Here is an 18450-nt window from a genome sequence, read left to right on the forward strand (position 1 = left end):
CACTTATATGCATGCAATTTATGCCCCACTACATGTACAAAAGAAGATCTAGCAAGTGGCTGAGATAGCATTATTGAAGTACCCCACTTCTGATCAAAAATAGTCTAATTATCCTAAATATTAATTTGTTTTAATTTTCCCTATATTCTGTATATGTCCATAATTTTAAATTGTGTGACACTCTAATACAAATAAATAGATAGAGATTTATATACTTAACAGTGACATTCCATTATCATGTAAGTGGCACATAACCAGAAATAGACTCTTTTCATTGAACGGGGGGACCTTTCTCTATTCATGGCTGAAATAGTGTACCGTCAGGGTACTTCAGCCATCTGAATTGGTATCAGATGTTCTTTTCCACTTGTTACTGGCTTGAGTGAAAACATCTGTATTGCTCTGTGTCACACACTTTACATCAGAAATGATCACTCGCTATTCACTCCTTGGAGAAAGAGAGACCATTATTCTCTGAGAAACAAAGTAAAGTGTTTTGTAAAGTCCTTCTACATTCAGTAACATTGGCTGCAGACTTGGAGGTGAAGTATTTGCAATTTCCACTTCAGATCCTATGATCCTTTCTGTAGAACCCCCAGTATCAAGTACTTCACATAAAAATGCTTTTGTAATGTGGATATATTGTAATATGTCAAGAAATTCGTGGACCAAGGTGTCTAATTAAGAAGTATGAAGGGGTCTGAACAAAGGCTAAGGATGTGCACTGCTTAAGTTCAGATCAAATCATATTAGTTTATTTTCAGAGATACCATGGGGTGGAACAAATAGTGAATCTCTCTCCTTAAAACCACTCAACCTAGACTGTCACACTGGCAACAAGAAACACATTTAAGGGTCATTTAAATAGATTTAGATTTTATTGTTCACACTACACAAAAGTGAAATCAATTTATATGGACTGGAAAGCAAGTTTTTTTTTTCCAACTGATTGGCAAGGGCATTGTCGATTTAATTCAGTTTGGCTTTGTGGATATGAACACAATTTGTGCCACTGTGGATTTTGGGAGACAGGGCATTCCCATTTTTCCTTTTTTAATTTTTTTTTAAAAAATCTTTCTTAAAATGTTTATTGCCGCATCACGTCATCAGGTTGTTCAGCTTTGCAACCACCTACCCCCGTTCTCTTCTTCTGGCCAATGAAGGAGCCAGCAGAGCAGGAGAAGACCAACAGGTGCAGAGCAGGTGTGCCAGGACATGGAGGTCAGTCCAGGCACCAGGAGCATTGCCCCACAGAGGAACTAGCAGCCTTCTCCCCCCGCCCCTCAGTTCTCATTTTATAAATCATTAATTGGCTGGGGGGCCCCCTCTTCAGTGTTTCCCTCATGGTTCCTAGCAACTCTTATGACACCAGGTGACACCTCCTAGACACTCAGTTTATCAATAAATCACTTATTCTTTTTTTTTTAAATATAATATAAAAACCTTTAAGAACAGTGTGCTCCTAAAACAGAAAGGAAATGAGTCTATTTCAGCAGTGTAGACACCAAACTTGGTTTAAATCACCAGAAATAAATTGATTTCCTTTCAGTGCATGTTCCACCGGTTTATGGGATTTGAACCTGGTTTGTAAAAATGTCTGGACAGAAATCGATTCAAATGGCCCCGTCTGGCCACAGCGTGAGTTGTTTTCACAGGCAGGCCTGTAAGTAGAGCTTCAGGAAGAGATCTGAAACTGTGAAGGAAGTGGCAAGGAGGCAGGCAGAGTATCTTCAACAGAAATATATGAAGGCCAAAAAATCTTTTCTCTTTGGCCTTTTTGTATTGGAAACATGTCTTATTTGGTTTGTGCACCTTTTCTTCCCACAGAAAGCTCAGGAGGAACTTTGGAGGCGCTCCCGAGAGTCACCGGATGTCTCAAAATGCTCATCCACGAGTTCCCTGTGTGTTTTGTTTTGAATTTCACCAGTGCCTCAGTTGCCTTAAAACATCAGCGCTCACCTCCGTTTGTTCTGAGGGGACTGTTGGGCAATAAAAAAAATATTACTTTAAGTCTGTGGGCCTAAGAATGGTTACCAGAGAGATGAATTATGGGACGGTCAGTCAAACACATCGCTTCCCCCTGTTAACTCTCTGGGCGTTTTTGCCACACATCTGGGAGGTTGGTGTTTGAGATTAGCACTTCTTGACCTTCCCGCTCCCCTCAAAACCTTGTAAAGCACACTGAAACTTATTTTCTGCAGCAAGAATGCCATTTTGATGTATGATGGATTGCCTTTGAACTAATACAGGGTAGAAATGGGGTTATAAAAGGGAAATATAATTTCCTGGATGATGATTCTATTGGTGTCCTCACCTAACCCTCTGGAGCTTTGTAAGCTTTCCTGCTCCTAGAAGGCCAACCAGTGCCTGCATATTAATTTTTATTATTTATACAAATAGGCTTCTGTAGCATTTGGAGGGGGGGAGTAAATGCCACTGGCACTGAGCAGGATAATATTAAATGGAGTAAGAATACGAAGGTAGCCAACTTACATCCTACAACATAAGAAATGTGATTACTCTTATAATTATCCCAGCTTGCAAGATAGCTACATGCTTTGATGAGGGCCATAAAATTACTCAGCCCTTTTCAGAATCCAGCCAGTGTGTTTGTCGCTGTGACCTTCTCTCTGTGACTTCTGTGGAGTGGAGAGAACGACTGCTCCACATTTTCCCTTTTATTGGCTTTAAATTTACTGTCCTTTAGGCTCACCAAACGCATACCTGATCCTGAATTATGGCAATAGCGATGAACATAGGAATTGAGGAGGAAGGAAATAAAAAAAGAGGAGAGGGAGAGAGAGAGAGAGAGAGAGAGAGAGAGAGAGAGAGAGAGAGAGGAAAGAAAGGGGGAAAATGGATCAGTCTCAAGTGGTAAATCAAATAGTGTTTTTTTAATAGTCAACCACTAGGGCTCTTATTTTTGTGAGAACACAGAATTTAGGTTGAACAGTGGAGCTGTCTTACTTTTCCATGGAAACATGTAACCACAACCAAAAAATCTGATAGTCTCATGGCTACTGAGCTGAATTCTGTTCTGCTTTGTTGCTGTGACCATCTTTAGAGGCAACACGGTTCACTTCCATGATTGTATCCCAGTTTCAGAACTGGAAATATTTGCATTCCAGTTATAGTACAGCCTTTTCCAACAAATTATCTCATATCCTTGTGCCAAGCTATCTCTGCTTTCATGAGAAGAAATATGCAAGGGAGCCAAACCATCTGCCTTCTGACATTTTAATTTTGTATTTCCAAATGCATGAGCCACGAATGAGGAGAACTTCCTTGACCACCTTTAAAATTGCCCAACCTGTGGCACAGTAGGAATGGCAAGAGAACTGCATGCGAATAGAACCAGAACATCCACTTCAAGATGGGGGTTAAAGCAAATTAAAATGCACTGCTAAGGTACAAGATGGAAACTGAACTGGTAGAAACAACAATAGTAATAACATGTAGTAGAGGTGGGGAAATCTGTAAATTTAACTTTCTTGTGGATCTGAATACTTTGAATCTTAGGATCTTTAGCTTGGAATCCCTATAATATTAATAAGTAAGTTTAAGCTAACCACTTTACCTCAGTTCACCCAATGAGTTTATGACAGTGAATTAATGTGAATTTGAAATACCTTGTTTTGAGAAGTGAACAGCCATCATCTCAAGCACACATAAGCCTTATTTTAGGCATTACTCACTAAGTTCTCTCCAGATTGCAAGTGTGGAGTGCTTAGCTCTTCCTGCTTCTGTCATCACTTCTCCGTGTGGAAAGCTAGGGCTAAAACTGCTATAAACATCAGCCACCAAAACTAGTTATCAAGTATTACAGATGTGATGCTTCAGCACATCTGAAGGTTATAAAGTGGCCTATCCCTGTCTGTCTCATGAGAAGAGAAGACTCCCTGGAAAAGACCCTGATGCTGGGAAAGTGTGAGGGCAAGAGGAGAAGGGGACGACAGAGGATGAGATGGTTAGACAGTTGGACGAAGCTACCAACATGAATTTGACCCAACTCTGGGAGGCAGTGGAAGACAGGAGGGCCACAACAACAACAATAACAAAAATCCCTGTCTGACACTAATTTGTAGATTTGAAATTAGGTATCTGTCTAATTCAATTTTTTTCTTAAAATTTCAGTGCATATCTCAGTTTAAAAATATATCAAAGTATTCGTAAAATTCTAAAATATTTTAAGAGTTCTATGTAATTGGAAATGCATTCACAAGTTGGACTTTAAATGCTAGTTTTCATTTTGTCTTCAGGAAAATAAAACACAATTTGCAGATTAATGGGGCAAGGAGGATGGGAAATATTCATGAGCAAACACCCTTGAAAGTGGCAGCAAACCAAAAGCAGTCATTTTATTTTATTTTACTTGTTCATCACTTGATCATGAGAACAGTTTTCACTAATAAGAAGAATCTAGAAACAATGTAAAACCCTTTTAAAATAATAATGATGTTACTCTAAAAATTCAACAACTAGTGCAAGAAAGAGAGCAGTATGGATAACGGCAGGGAATATGCAAGGACACCTATGTAAACAGATTGGGGTGTGTGTGCTGACAGTAATTCTTGGGCGTAGTGAATCCACTCTGGGTTTTAATCAGAACTAGATTTGTGCAGATTTGTGATTATTTTATTATATTGTTTTTATTTGGTTCATTATTGTTAGCTGCCCAGAGTAGACTTCGGTCTACATGGGTGGGGGATAAATTTAATTAATAATAATAATAATAATAATAATAATAATAATAATAATAATAATAATAATAATAATAATAATAATAATAATAATAATAATAATAATAATAATAATAATAATAATAATAATAATAATAATAATAATAATGAAATTGTGGTTTTGGACTGCAGCACTAAGAATTCCCCACACAGCTAATTCCCTATGCTTCTTGTGGCATTCTGCAAGTCCTGAAAGCACAAATTTTGTCATCTCTTGTCTGAACTTTAAGGGAATGATTGTACCATACTGAACCTATTTGGAGGAATGCATTTCAGCACCTTGGATAGCTCATGTAAAATCCAGATTGAACTCACCAACAATTCATTCCCCCATAAAACTGGAGTCACTGAGCTCCTTGGCAGATACATTTTCCAGCAATCGTTGGGAGTCAAATACTGTTTCTCCTTCTGCAACCTTCTGGGGAATAGTTCCAAAGGGCAGCTGCTACCTGTTCGAAAGACTTGGTTCCGTGGTGTTCACCCCAGGAAACATTCTGTTAGTTGTGATGCAAGTCAAGGAGCCAACCTTGACTGGTCCACCCCAATCCCATCAAAACAAAACAAACCACTTGAGCCTTCCTCTTGTATGACTTTATAATAAGCTAAGGTTACATTTTGATAAGGAGGTTGATGTATTTGTGTGAGAACAAGCCACTCTGTTATGCCCTTGCTTGCAGTGGGTATCTATAAGATCAGGTTGTAAGTGATTTTGGCATTACTGAAACTGATTGTTCATCTGCTTAACCTTCCACTTCCCTCAAAGAACTCCCATGGCCAGCAGCCATCCCACCGCAGGCTGTGAGCTGTCAGATTGTATCAGTTAAATGGGGTTAAATCTGGTCAGAAGTGGAAAACAAGATCCCAAGGAATGCCTGCAATAAATGTAAGAAACATGTGAATATTGCAGAGTGCTTCCAAGCAATGCAAAAGAGAAATGATTATGTACGGTCTTTGACCTGTGCAAGACTAGTGAATTGAATGTATCTATTTATGTAACGGCTCAGCTCATTGTATCTTGGCAGGTAAAATCTGGAAAACACATGCACATCTCTGCTTGTAAGGCCAAATAACAAATGGGTATTCTATTTTTCTGTTCTTTTTTTTTTTCAAAGCCAGCTCTAGTAGCATCGGACAAAGACTTTTCATCACAATAGTCATATTAATCAGTGGGCAAAATCCTGTTGCATAACTATGTGCGTGCAACTTGAGGTTGCACCTGCAGTTGTTATGATGGCATCAAGGTGCAAGTCCAGTCCGCAAAGCACTTCTGCTGTCACATTGCACAACTGGTGATGCCTGGGACACATGACCTATTGTGCAATGAAATTCTGCAGTTCCTTTTTGCCAGTGTAATACCAGACATATTTATGCCAACATAAAGTAAAGTGAATAGGATTTTGCCCTACAGAGGGTAGACATATTAGGGCACAATTCCTAACTGGCCAAGATAGCTGAGTGCTGGCTGAGCTACATCAGTTGAATCTAAATCTCTTAACAGTTTATGGAGGTAGGCAGCCTAATTTTGTGCCAGCATAGCAGCTGCATTTCTGGGTTGAGAAGATATTGGATCTAGCATAAATTAGCTTCTCTCCTACTCTTCCACTTCTATGCCCTCCTTTTTTTTGTTTTTTTTTTTGGGTTTTGTTTTGTTTTTTTCTGCCAGTTGATCTCAGCTAGCCCAGTCATTTTCCCAGCAGATACAGCTTTGTTGACCATGGTGACACATGCCTTAGTTACATCTCGGCTGGATTATTGCAACATGCTCTACGTGGGACTGCTTTTGAGTGTTCACAAACTCTGGCAGATCCAAAATGCCACCTCCATATTGTTAACTGGGGCTGGTTATAGGGAACATATAACTCCTCTATTACAGCAGCTCCACTGACTGCTGACCCATTTCTGGGCACAATTCAAAGGGCTGGTTTTAACCTCGGAAGCCCTAAATGGGTTGGGCCCAAGCTGTCTCCAGGACCACATCTCCTTTTATGAACCTGCTCAGGTGTTAAGATCAGCAAGGGAAGCCTTTCTTTTGATCCCATCTCTCTTATAGGTATGTTTGGTGGGGACATGGGAGAGAGCCTTCTCTGTTGCGGCTCTCAGAATTTGGAACTCCCTTCCAGACTGGCCACAACTCTGCTATCCTTCCACAAGCAGGCAAAGACCTTTCTCTTCAGGTAAGCTTTCCTTTGAAGCAGTGGTCCCCAACCTTGGGCCTCCAGATGTTCTTAGACTTCAACTCCCAGAAATCCTGGCCAGCAGAGGTGGCGGCGAAGGCTTCTGGGAGTTGTAGTTCAATAACATCTGGAGGCCCAACGTTGAGGATCACTGCTTTAAAGGACTGGTTGATCATGAAGATTTTTTAAAAACAGATTATTTTATTCTGTTGTTTTCCTTTAGTATTGCTCTTATTTGTGAATTTTTAATGCTTCTTGAATATTGTAATAATTTATTATTTAGATTTTAACTTTGCTTTTTTAATACTGTAGGTCACCTTGGATCCACTAGGAGAAAGGCAGCACATAGATCAATAGATTGACTGACTGATTGACAGTTGTACTGGTGCAATGACAGCTGTGCCAACACAAGAGGGTTCTGCCCATTCCAAAGTCACTACTACAAGTATCTCCTTAACTTTGGATGACGCTGTGTGGCTACAGTCTGTTGCATAAAAGCCATCAAAGGGTGCTGTGGCACATTAAAGATAAAACACATTTTATCTGTGATAATCCAGTTCTTCAGATGCATAACCAGTCTCAGTGGGGGGAAAAACCAAACAGAAAAATAAAACTTATTAATCTTTAAGATTCCATAAGAGCTTTCATTAGTTTTATTGTGTTAATCTGCTTGCATACAAATCCTGAACAACTGCTAAATGACCACTGTTAATATCTTTGTTTGCTGGCCCAATTTTTCCAATTTTCCTAAACTGACTTGAGGGCAATCACAACAGGAATAGCAAACTTATTTAATTTAATTTTGTTGTAGAGGGAACAGAGTCCCATAATTCTCTCTCTCTCTCTCTCTCTCTCTCTCTCTCTCTCTCTCTCTCTCTCTCTCTCTCTGTGTGTGTGTGTGTGTGTGAGAGAGAGAGAGAGAGAGATTGAGTGAGTGAGGGTGCTGAAAAGAAAATTCTCTCATAAATTCTGCCCCAAAATATTCTCTTTCTGTTTTGAAATTCAGTATCTGAGGGAATACTAAATGAAACCACAAATTTTAGTTTATGGTTCTCGGGGGGCAGGATTGATGGGACTCTTCTGCTGTGCTTTAGGACCCATTCAATTAGGGTCTTCTTCTCCTTGAACTGTTTCAATTTCATCTGGTGATAAAAAGAAGTCCTATGCAAACATCATGTTGGATGCCAGAAGTTGCGTGATTTCTCCAGCTTCTTCTCTTTTGTGACTTATCTTTTAGATAACAAGCCTAAGAGCAAGGGGTGTCTTGTTTTAACTCATCTTACATAAGCGGCTCTGTGAAGAGGATTTCTCCAGAAACTTTCTGGGAAAGGCCTTGAAATCTCCCCATTCCTCCCCTCTATTTCAAAAGGAGAAGGACACATTAACAGGGCCGATGTCTGGATAGCTAACATGAAAACACAGTCCCTGCAATAGACTTTCGGAGCCTCTAGGCCAGGCAGCCAAGGGAACGCTAAGACCAAAGAAGTATCATTGGGGGATTTTTTCCTGTTGCACTTTGATTTTTATTTGTGCTAACCAGCCAAATCTTTGACTGCATGTCTCTCTCAAAGATTAAAGATTTACAAAGGAGGAGAGTTTCCTTTTTTTATCGCCTTGATCTCAAGCCTTACATTTGCTAGTTTGTGGTGAAAGCAAACTTCTCAAAACGCATCCGCTTCTCATGAAGTTTTGCCTGGTGTAGGTGGCATTAAGGGGGCTATGATTTTATCAAGACTTCTGCAATTACTCTTGCATTATCAGACAACTGCTTTTTCTCTTTTGGATTTCCTTAAACTCTTATGTTTGGGCTGTTTATCCATCAGCTATGCCACTGTCTTTATGAATACACACAGTTCTTTAAACCCTATCAATCGCATTGTCCAAACCACTCGCTCATATCATCTCCCTTGCTTTAGCCCTCTGCAGTAACATTTAAAACTCTGCAGATTTGGAGACACTGATTTAACCTCTGATGTTTCCCTGGACTGGATATAATGTAATTGGCTCTAATGTGGCCTTTTATGAGCTTTAATTAGGAGACTGCTGAATGTATTCCAATGTCTGTTGTTACTACAATGGTTTACTCTGTCCCAAGACAAAGAAACAGTTTATGCTAAATTGTATTGATCTGGACGGCATTCAAAACTAAAACCATCTTAATTTCCAGGATTCTGACTCTGGCATTTACATTCCCCCAGTCTTGGCATTTTCTTTTCAACTCTCCTCCTTGCCCTCACTTCTTCCACTCCATATGACTTCCCTCCATGTTATCCCAGGTGAGACGTCCTAGCTGGAAGAGAAAAAGAAAGAGGCAGAAGCAGCCAATTTCAGTGGGGATGTATCATGAAATGTTGACTCTAGGAAGTGTCCTCATGAGGGATGTGCACCAACTTTGAAGAAAAGAGAGGGAGATGAGCAGGTATAATATTCTTTATTATCACAGCAGATACAGGGGGATTCAAGAAGTATGCTTGGGTCAGTTAGAGCATCCCTTCAAATCACTTAAATTTAACCCCACCATTTTGGAGGTTTAAAAAATGCTGAAGTTTGGAGCAAAAAAAAAAGTTATAGTTGGTGCTAGATGCTGTAGCAAAAGAAGAAAGTCCCAAAGCAGATCCATGACTAGAAAGCCAAAATCTTTCCTGGAAACTCTAGTCTGTAAACCCTGGGATGACATAGGCTGACTTCACTTTATTGCTTTTCCAGCCACCTGACCAAGAACTTGTTTACTTTCAGACATGGTGAGGGGAGGGTAGTAACCTCTTAGAAGACCAGGCTTGTTCTAGAATTTTCTTGCTTTTTCTATCAAGTAAATATGCTGAGCCTTCATTTCACCTCAGATTTATCATGCGTGAATGTGGGGCAGATTTCTGACTCTCTTGTGAGGGCATTGATTGGATAGGTCATGATACTGTGAAGGACTATCTTTCTTCTCCCACATATTTTTCTGATTTCTTGTACTATTTGTAATGTGTGTTGCTGGCCTTTGTTTGCTGAACCATTTTTTTCCTAGTTCTACTTCTATATCATTTTCTTTCCCACAAGTTATTATGTAGAATCTCATGAACTAGCCCCATACCTCTTATCACATGGCAGGAAGGGAAGCAACAGGATCTCGGAGGCTGGAGCAGGAGGAGAAGATGTGTTCCTTCAATCCATCTGCTTAGTAAGGCATATGAAGGAAGGAGAGGAAGGCAGGGGAGGAAAGGAAACAGAAATGTTGTATTCCCATTCTCTCCAGCACTCTACCAGGGAAGATGAGGGCAATGCCCCCCTCCCATTTTTCTATAAATGGCTTCACCTTGCCTAACAACTTGTGTAAAAGGGATGTGGTGGCGCTGCAGACTAAACTGCAGAAACCTGTGCTGCAGGGTCAGAAGACCAGCAGTCGTAGGATCGAATCCACACGATGGAGTGAGCTCTCATCGCTTTGTCCCAGCTCCTCGCCAACCTAGCAGTTCGAAAGCATGTAAATGCGAGTAGATAAATAGGTACCACCTCGGTGGGAAGGTAAACCGGCATTCCCTAGTCGCGCTGGCCACGTGTCAGTGGAAACTGTCTTAGGACAAGCGCTGGCTCTATGGCTTGAAAACGGGATGAGCACCACCCCCTCGAGTTGGACACGACTGGACTGAAAATGTCAAGGGGAAACTTTACCTTTAACAACCTGTGTAACATTTTAAAATGACAGATAAAAGAGCTATGGGTTTCTTTCCTGACACTTTTTCAGTTTCACCACCACCAACTTTACTAGGTGCAGTGGGACCTGTGTTTTTTCTTTTCCAAAAACAAGTTCACTTTTCTGCAGCAAAACTCCAGATGCCAACATCCACCATCTTCATTTCTCAGAAGCTTCTGGGCTCTGAGGCACTGTGATGAGGAGACCTTCTCGATAATCACTGTCTGTCTTACCTCAGATCAGAACTTGCAAAAATTGCTGGCTTGGACCACAGCTCCCAGAATCCGCCAGACAACATGGATGGGCAATTTCAGGAGTTGTAGCCCAAAAATTATCCTTTCCCCCATCACCATCACAAATTTCTGCCTCATGATGTGAGGTACATAATCCTATGTGCAGGATTTTCAAAAAGCTCTAAGTGCTTCAAATTTGCTAAGTGGGTGGGCATTTTCAGGCCCTTTGAGCTAATGAGAAAGTGAAGCAAACACACATCCTTGACCTCATTCTAGAGTCAAGAAACCATAGCTTATAGGCTCAAAGTATCCTCCTCTTAACAACATGATGCTACAAGACAGAACATATGGTCAGGGGAAAGCAAATTTGACCTTCTGCTTGAAAGGATAACGAACAGCAGGAAAAAGCTGCAGGAGAAACTAAACCTTCCAACTTTTGAATCCATAGCCAACTCGTGCAGGGGTGGGGGGTTTGTCTGCCTCCAGACTGCTACTTTCATTCAAATGGTGGTGAAGAGAAATCTCTTCTCTCTGTTTCCCATTGTTTTGCAAAATAATGATTTACCTGGAGTGCACTAGATGTTCAGAAATAATAATATCTTATCAAAGCCAGTACTATGACCTCCTTCTTTCTTGAGTGCTGATTGTTGGCTTGGTGGTGAGCCCTGCCAGTCAAACCAGTCATAACCCTATTGAACAAATTAAAGCCCCAGTCTGTTCATTGAAAGAACTTAATCAGTTGGACAGAAATAATGTGAACATCTCTCTCAGAAGGTTCTTTAGGGGAAAGTACCGTATGTATATGATGTTTTTCAGATAGATTTATTTTGCTTCATCAAAACGTTTCACTCAGTATACAGAGAATAGTCTGTGATGTTATGTGCCATCACTTCTGACTTACGGCAGCCTTATCAATTAACGCAATGAGTTACTTTGTCAAACTGTGTTGGCCCCTTCTGCTCCCGTGGACAAGGCCTGAGCATTTATGTGATACATCCACATATATATTAGTTTGTTTATTTTTTCTGTTTATGGGGATTTTTAAAGCTCGCTTCCACATTTATTTGAACTTTTGTCATTGCGTACATGGCTCTTGTTTTTCAGTGAGATTTCCACATCTCTCATTAATTGCCAAGAGGAACATGAACTGATCCAGATTCACTCCCACGTATTCCCCTTCCCTACATAGTTGTAGATTTTGCCAAGAAACATCAGTTTCAATTAAGGTCTCATCATGGACTGCACAGGAAACAAGCACAGAACAACTGAGCTCACTTCAAAGGACCTCTGTTCCCACATGTTTGTGTGTCAGCGTTGCATGCAGTGGCCTACTGTTAAATTTAGAAGCCGAGAGGCTGTTCATGAGACTCTTCATAATAGTTGCTGTGTGCAAGCAGAGGCCAAAAATTCAGGTATTTTGATCAGTCCATGCCAACTGTCACGTTCCCGCGGGTTACAACAGCAGAGTCCAATAAGCCAGTCCTATGTCAGAAATTCAGAGAATGCAGAGCTGATATCCAAATACCAAAGCCAACTCACACAACGTAGTCCAGGGTCAGAGTCCAAAACCAAAATGCACAACATAGTCCAGGGTCAGAGGCCAAAGCCAAGGGCCCAGAGAACAAGGTTCAAGGTTGTCAGGAGCGTGGATCTAAGCTAGAGGCTTGACTTGTTGCTTCCACAGATTTTCAGCTGTCTGAGAGCTGTTTATATAGTAAAAACAGTCCTTGAACTGCTGGAAGCCTTTTCATCCTGTCAGAAGTCAGGGCTAGTTGATCGGATGTTTTTGCGGGCAGCTTTCAAGTGATCCTCTGACCTTTTTGTCATAAGTCTTCCCCTCAGCCTGGCCCTCAGCCTATCTACTGGGGGAGGAGAATCTGGGGGTGATTCAGCTGTTTGTATTTCTAATTGCTGAGCATTCTCCTCAGCCACAGTTAACCCTTCAGGTTCTGGATCTTTGGCTGCACTCATGACACCAACAAATAAGGAACAGATAATGGTTGTTAGTTGCCCATGCAAGATCGGTTCTCTCTCAGATGCTTCACATTCCTTCAGGAATAGCTTGCAACAATATGCAATTCCTTTTCTCCTAGGCAAGCATTACTTGAATTTCCTGAGCTCTGGTGTTTTTTCGTACCCTTGCTTATTCTTAGGTCCTAACATTTAGCTTGCACCTTATCCATGCCTCTCCAGTTTATCCTTCAAACACATTGCATGCTATGTCCATAGCATTTGCCACAGAGAGGCACATGGGAAAAGAAATCAACTATTTTGGAAAGCTGTGGTTCTCAGCATCTTTGCAATATAATATTTCTATGCTCGTATTAAAAGATGTGCTGGAAAATTATATGTCCCATGTCCCTTAGTGCCTGAGCTGGTACAACAGCAATATTATAGGGTCCAGAGGGTGGAAGGAAGGAAGGAAGGAAGGAAGGAAGGAAGGAAGGAAGGAAGGAAGGAAGGAAGGAAGGAAGGAAGGAAGGAAGGAAGGAAGGAAGGAAGGAAGGAAGGAAGGAAGGAAGGAAGGAAGGAAGGAAGGAAGGAAGATTGAGTCAAATTAAAGTTTGAGGCAGAGAAGAACTTCTCTCTATGTATTATACAGTACTGATGTTCTGAACATCATTCACTCATGCATTTAAGAGCCAGACAATTTATATTCTGAACTAGATAATGATGAACTCTGGTGCCATCATTATGACCAACATATCGACTGCCTTCCAGATGAGTTACAAATTCTCTGCATCATATTTTGGTGGCTCATCCTCTTTTGTAATTCTTCTCTAAAAGCAGCAATGCTTTCTCTGTGCTTTCCAACGCCTGGTCACAAAGCAGGTTCTCTTTTCCTCTTTGAAGACTTAAATCATATTTTTTTTTAAAAAAAGAAGGAGGCACTAAAGAGAGAAATACACACACATTTGTGTGTAGAAAGCGAACAGCTCCCAAGGAGAATTTTATGTAGTTCTTGCTGTATCCACTGTGTAATATACACACTGGGATCAGTAGGCATGATTTAAGAAAGCTCTCTCTCTCTCTCTCTCTCTCTCTGGCTTGCAGTGAAATGTAGGGTTTAGTCATGATTTGGTATTAGGGAGTGACATTTGCTCTTACTTGGTTTGAAGCAAAGCATTCCCTGATGAGGTTTTAAACTGGTTTAACTGTCACAGCATCTCCCAAGGAACCCGGGGAATCATATTTTTGTGAAGGTGCTGCAGCATCTCTGCTGGAAAGCCTTCATCTCTTTACAAAGACTACGGATTCTGAGGAAACCTGGAAATAACTCTGAGGATTAAAATGGGATTAAGTCTGTAGTTAGAGACCTGCTTTTCAATCTATCAACTAAAGGCAGCTTGGCCCAAGCCTGTCTTTAATTTCAAACTGCAAAATGGAACATTTTTCTTTCTTTCTTTCTTTCTTTCTTTCTTTCTTTCTTTCTTTCTTTCTTTCTTTCTTTCTTTCTTTCTTTCTTTCTTTCTTTCTTTCTTTCTTTCTTCTCCCCATCCCTCCCTCCCTTTCTTGAGACTAGCAAACAACCTCATCTTTCTATCTCTCCACCTATCTATAACAGGGATTTTTTAAAACACAAGCTGAGTAACACAGACAATAGACAATAACTATTTAAAAAGAATGAACAATGCATATACATATTTAGATTCCAAATAACTATTAATAGGGTAGTAAATGCAGTGGCCTGTGTGAGCCACAGTCTAGATGCAAGACAATGAGCTATAGCAGGATTCATGCATGATCCTTCCTGCTCTAGTTCAACCACCCTTTCTCTGCCTGATGCAGAAGACCACCAATCATGTTGTTCAAATTCTCTTTCTTCTTCCTTTCATTTCTTACCTTACCAACTCTTCTTCTCTTGTTCTCGGTAGAACAGAGGAGGAGAAAATAGAATCTGTAGCTTAAATGGAGCACTCCATTCCTCACCCCTAGTGGTCTGCCGGTCCTTGCACAGTCTCTCTCTTGTCTAGGCAACCAAGATGTTGCTGAAAATGTTATCCCATTGTTTTGACCTGAGGGATGGGCGAGTGACTCGGAAGTGCCACAAAGCAGTGCATTGCAGACTTACCCAGAAAAAAAAAACGTCCAACAGGTAGTGTTGCTCCAAGGGTGGGAATGCTGGCTGCTTCTCGGTCTCAGCTTCAAACTCTGATAGCAGAATTGTCTGAAGGTAAAACAAACAAGGGACTGTCACCAATGGTCAGCCTCTGTGACCGTGTGACTGTTTTTCCTTTCCAAAAAAGAAGCTGATTTTCAAGGAATCATCATTAACTTTTGGGTAGGAAAGGGTTATGTAGTCCTCAAGATGGTACATTCTGGGAGAGAAATAGATTACGTGACCCTTGCCTTATTGACTTGACTTGATATCTTTCAGGGTGGGAAACTGTTACATTTATAGAATCATAGAAAAGTGAAGTTGGAAGGGGCCTACAAGGCCATCAAGTCCAACCCCCTGCTCAATGCAAGAATACAATCAAAGCATATCTGCCAGGTGATTATCTGAGTTTTCCTTGGATGCCCCCAGTGTTGGAGTACTCAGCAACTCTCAAGGTAACTGGTTCCATTGTCATACTGCTCTAACAGTTAGGAAGTTTTTACTGATATTCAACCAAAATCTGGCTTCCTTTAACTCGAGTCCATTGTTGTGTGTCCTGCACTCTTAGATGATTGAGAACAGATCTTGCCTCTGTATGACGGCCTTTCAAATATTTGAAAAGTGCTATCATACCACCCCTCAGTCTTTTTTTTTCTCAAGGTTAAACATGCCCTGTTCTGATAAGGCTTGGTTTCCAGCCCCCTGATCATCCTTGTCGCCCTCCTCTGAACCTCTTCCAATTTGTTAGCATCCTTCTTGAAGTGTGATGTCCAGAACTGGACACAATACTCAAGGTGAGGCCTAACCAATGCTGAATAGAGGGGGACCAGCACCTTGCAGGATTTGGAAACTATACCTCTATTAATGCAGCCTAAAATAGTATTAGCCTTTTTGTAGCCACATCACACTGTTGGCTCATATTTATCTTGTGATCTAAAACAATTCCAATATACTTCTTGCTTGTGCTTTTGCTGAGCCAGGTATCCCCCGTCTTGTAATTGTGTAATTGGTTTCTTTTTCCGAGGTGCAGTACTTCACACTTATCCCTGGTGAATTTCATTCTGTTGCTTTTGGCCCAGTGCTCCATCCTATCAAGGTCATTTTAAATTCTGTCTTCTCGGGTATTAGCTATTCCACCCAATTTGGTATCATCTGCAACCTTGACAAGCATTCCCTGCACTCTCTCATCCAAGTCATTAATAAAAATGGTGAAGAGCACCAAGCCCAGGACTGAGCCTTGGAGTACCCCACTAGTTACCTCCTCCCAGTTAGAGAAGGACCCATTAATCATCACCTTCTGAGTACGATTCTGTAGCCAATTGTGTATACATCTGACACTTGACCTATCCAGCCCACACCTAATCAGGATATCATGGGGCACTTGGTCAAAAACTTTGCTGAAGTCAAGTTATACTACATCTACAGCATTCCCTCTGTCTATCAGGGAGGCGACCTGATCAAAAAATAAGATCAAATGAGTTTGGCAGGATTTGTTCTTGAGAAATCCATGTTGGCATCTAGTTATTACTGCATTGTTTTCTAGGTGTCTGCACAATGACCAATTATGATCTATTCCAGAATTTTGCTTGGCATTGATGTCAGTCTGACTAGCCTGTCATTCCCAGGTTCTTCTTTTTTGCCCTTTTTGAAGACTGGGAAAACACTGGCCCTCCTCCAGTCCTCTGGCACCTCACCCGTTTCCCATGATTTCAAGAAAATCATTATTCCCCCTCATACTTAGAGGATCCAGAATCACAACAAAGTTTCCTATGTCTTCCCCAACATGCCTGCCAAGCTTAGTGAAGATTAGCTATCGGACATCTGAGTTATTCATGCACAAATTGGGACCCCCAGGAGAGTTTACCACACAGCACAGAAGCCCATTCTACCTACCAGCTGCCCATTACCAATAGGCAGCCACCTCACTCACAACCAGCCACCCCCACAACCTACCCCCTTCCTTAATTGCTGCTGCTAAGGTCCCCTTCTGGTCTCCCATCCACGCATGGAGGCTGCCCTTTGCAAAGATGGCAGCTGCAGTTTCCCTACAGCTGCCATCTTTATGAAGCCACACTCACCATCTTTGCAAAGGGCAGCCAGTCTCTCTTTTTGCATGTGTGGCTGGGAGGCCAGAAGGAGACTTTGGCAGCAGTGATTAAGGTAAGGGTGTGTCAGTGGGAGTGAGTGTGGCTACTCACTGCTCTAGGTCTCTGACTTTCTCTTCTAACAGTGCCACCCATTTACACTTGTTACACTCAGGAAGAAAGACAAATGTTGCACAAACTTTACAGGTAACCACCACTGAGTTGTCTCCACCCTCCATAATCCCTTCTAGTTTTTTTTACTTTCAACTGTTTGTTTAGGATACCTGTCCCTCTTGTTTTGTTGGTTTGTACAGTCGTGCCCCGCTTAATGATTACCCTATATAATGACGAATCCACTTCACGACAATGATATTTATTTATTTATTGAGCTATCTATCTATCTATCTATCTATCTATCTATCTATCTATCTATCTATCTATCTATCTATCTATCTATCTATCTATCTATCTATCTATCTATCTATCTATCTATCTATCTATCTATCTATCTATTTATTTATTTATTTATTTATTTATTTCCTGCCCATCTGGTATATTCTACCACTCTGGGCGGCTACCAACATATATTCATTAAAATAACAAAGATGATGTTTTAATGGGCTTTATTCGCTTTGCGACGGTCGGTTCCCTGCTTCGGGAACCGATTTTTCGCATTACGACGATCAAAACAGCTGATTGTTGGGTTTTCAAAATGGCCACTGGCTGCTCAAAATGGCTCCCCGCTGTTTTTAGGAGCTATTTTTCGCAAGACAGGCACCCAAAAATGGCTGCCATATGGAAGATCTTCGCTGGACAATTAGGTGTTTCGCTCATTGGAATGCATTAACCAGTTTTTAATGCATTTCAATGGTTTTTTAAAAAAATTCATTTGACAACGTTTTCGTTCTACAGTGATTTCGCTGGAACGAATTAACGTCAAGCGAGGCACCACTATAGTTGTCTTTGAAGAAGGGAAAGGGTTAGGCAGACCTGAAGTTGATATCTTGAGTTGATTCTGTTTAGGAGGGGAAAGGGTTAAGCGACACTCAGGTGGTTATCTTGAGTAGATAGCATTGAGGCAGGGAGATCGTGAGCTTGATCCTTTGGGGCAGGAAAAGGGTTAAGCATCTGCTCCCTTTCCACTGCCTTCAGTCTAAATGCCTCTCATCTTAGTTTTCCTTTTTAAACAATCATCATTCAAAAATTGCTCACACATCTACTACACAATATCTAGCCTGGCCTTGGGAAAATAATTTTCTAGCTGTGGGGGAAAAACCCTCCAAGGTACCTTTAAATCAAAAGGCAGCGATTCCTCCAGCTCTCCTCTCTTCCAACGGTTAACATCTGCTGGTACTCAGAGCATTAAATGGGCTTCCATACTGTGTTCATTATGATAAGGACATTGTAAATGAAGTGATAGCTTATGGTAACAAATAGCACCT

General features: G+C 41.0%; 2 long non-coding RNA genes across 2 annotated transcripts in view; both read right to left on the bottom strand.

The window, feature by feature from the left end:
• Positions 1–18450, bottom strand: part of LOC144584457 (uncharacterized) — an 855455-nt gene that overhangs the window by 555362 nt on the left and 281643 nt on the right. The gene's annotated exons all lie outside the window — the stretch shown is intronic.
• LOC144584461 (uncharacterized) lies at positions 6078–18389 on the bottom strand. Its single transcript, XR_013538724.1, has 2 exons — positions 18297–18389; positions 6078–14993 (listed from the first exon to the last, which is right to left on the bottom strand). It is a non-coding gene; the product is annotated as an uncharacterized LOC144584461 (long non-coding RNA).

Source organism: Pogona vitticeps, chromosome 11 (genome assembly GCF_051106095.1).
Source record: "Pogona vitticeps strain Pit_001003342236 chromosome 11, PviZW2.1, whole genome shotgun sequence".
In the NCBI taxonomy this organism is placed as follows: domain Eukaryota; kingdom Metazoa; phylum Chordata; class Lepidosauria; order Squamata; family Agamidae; genus Pogona; species Pogona vitticeps.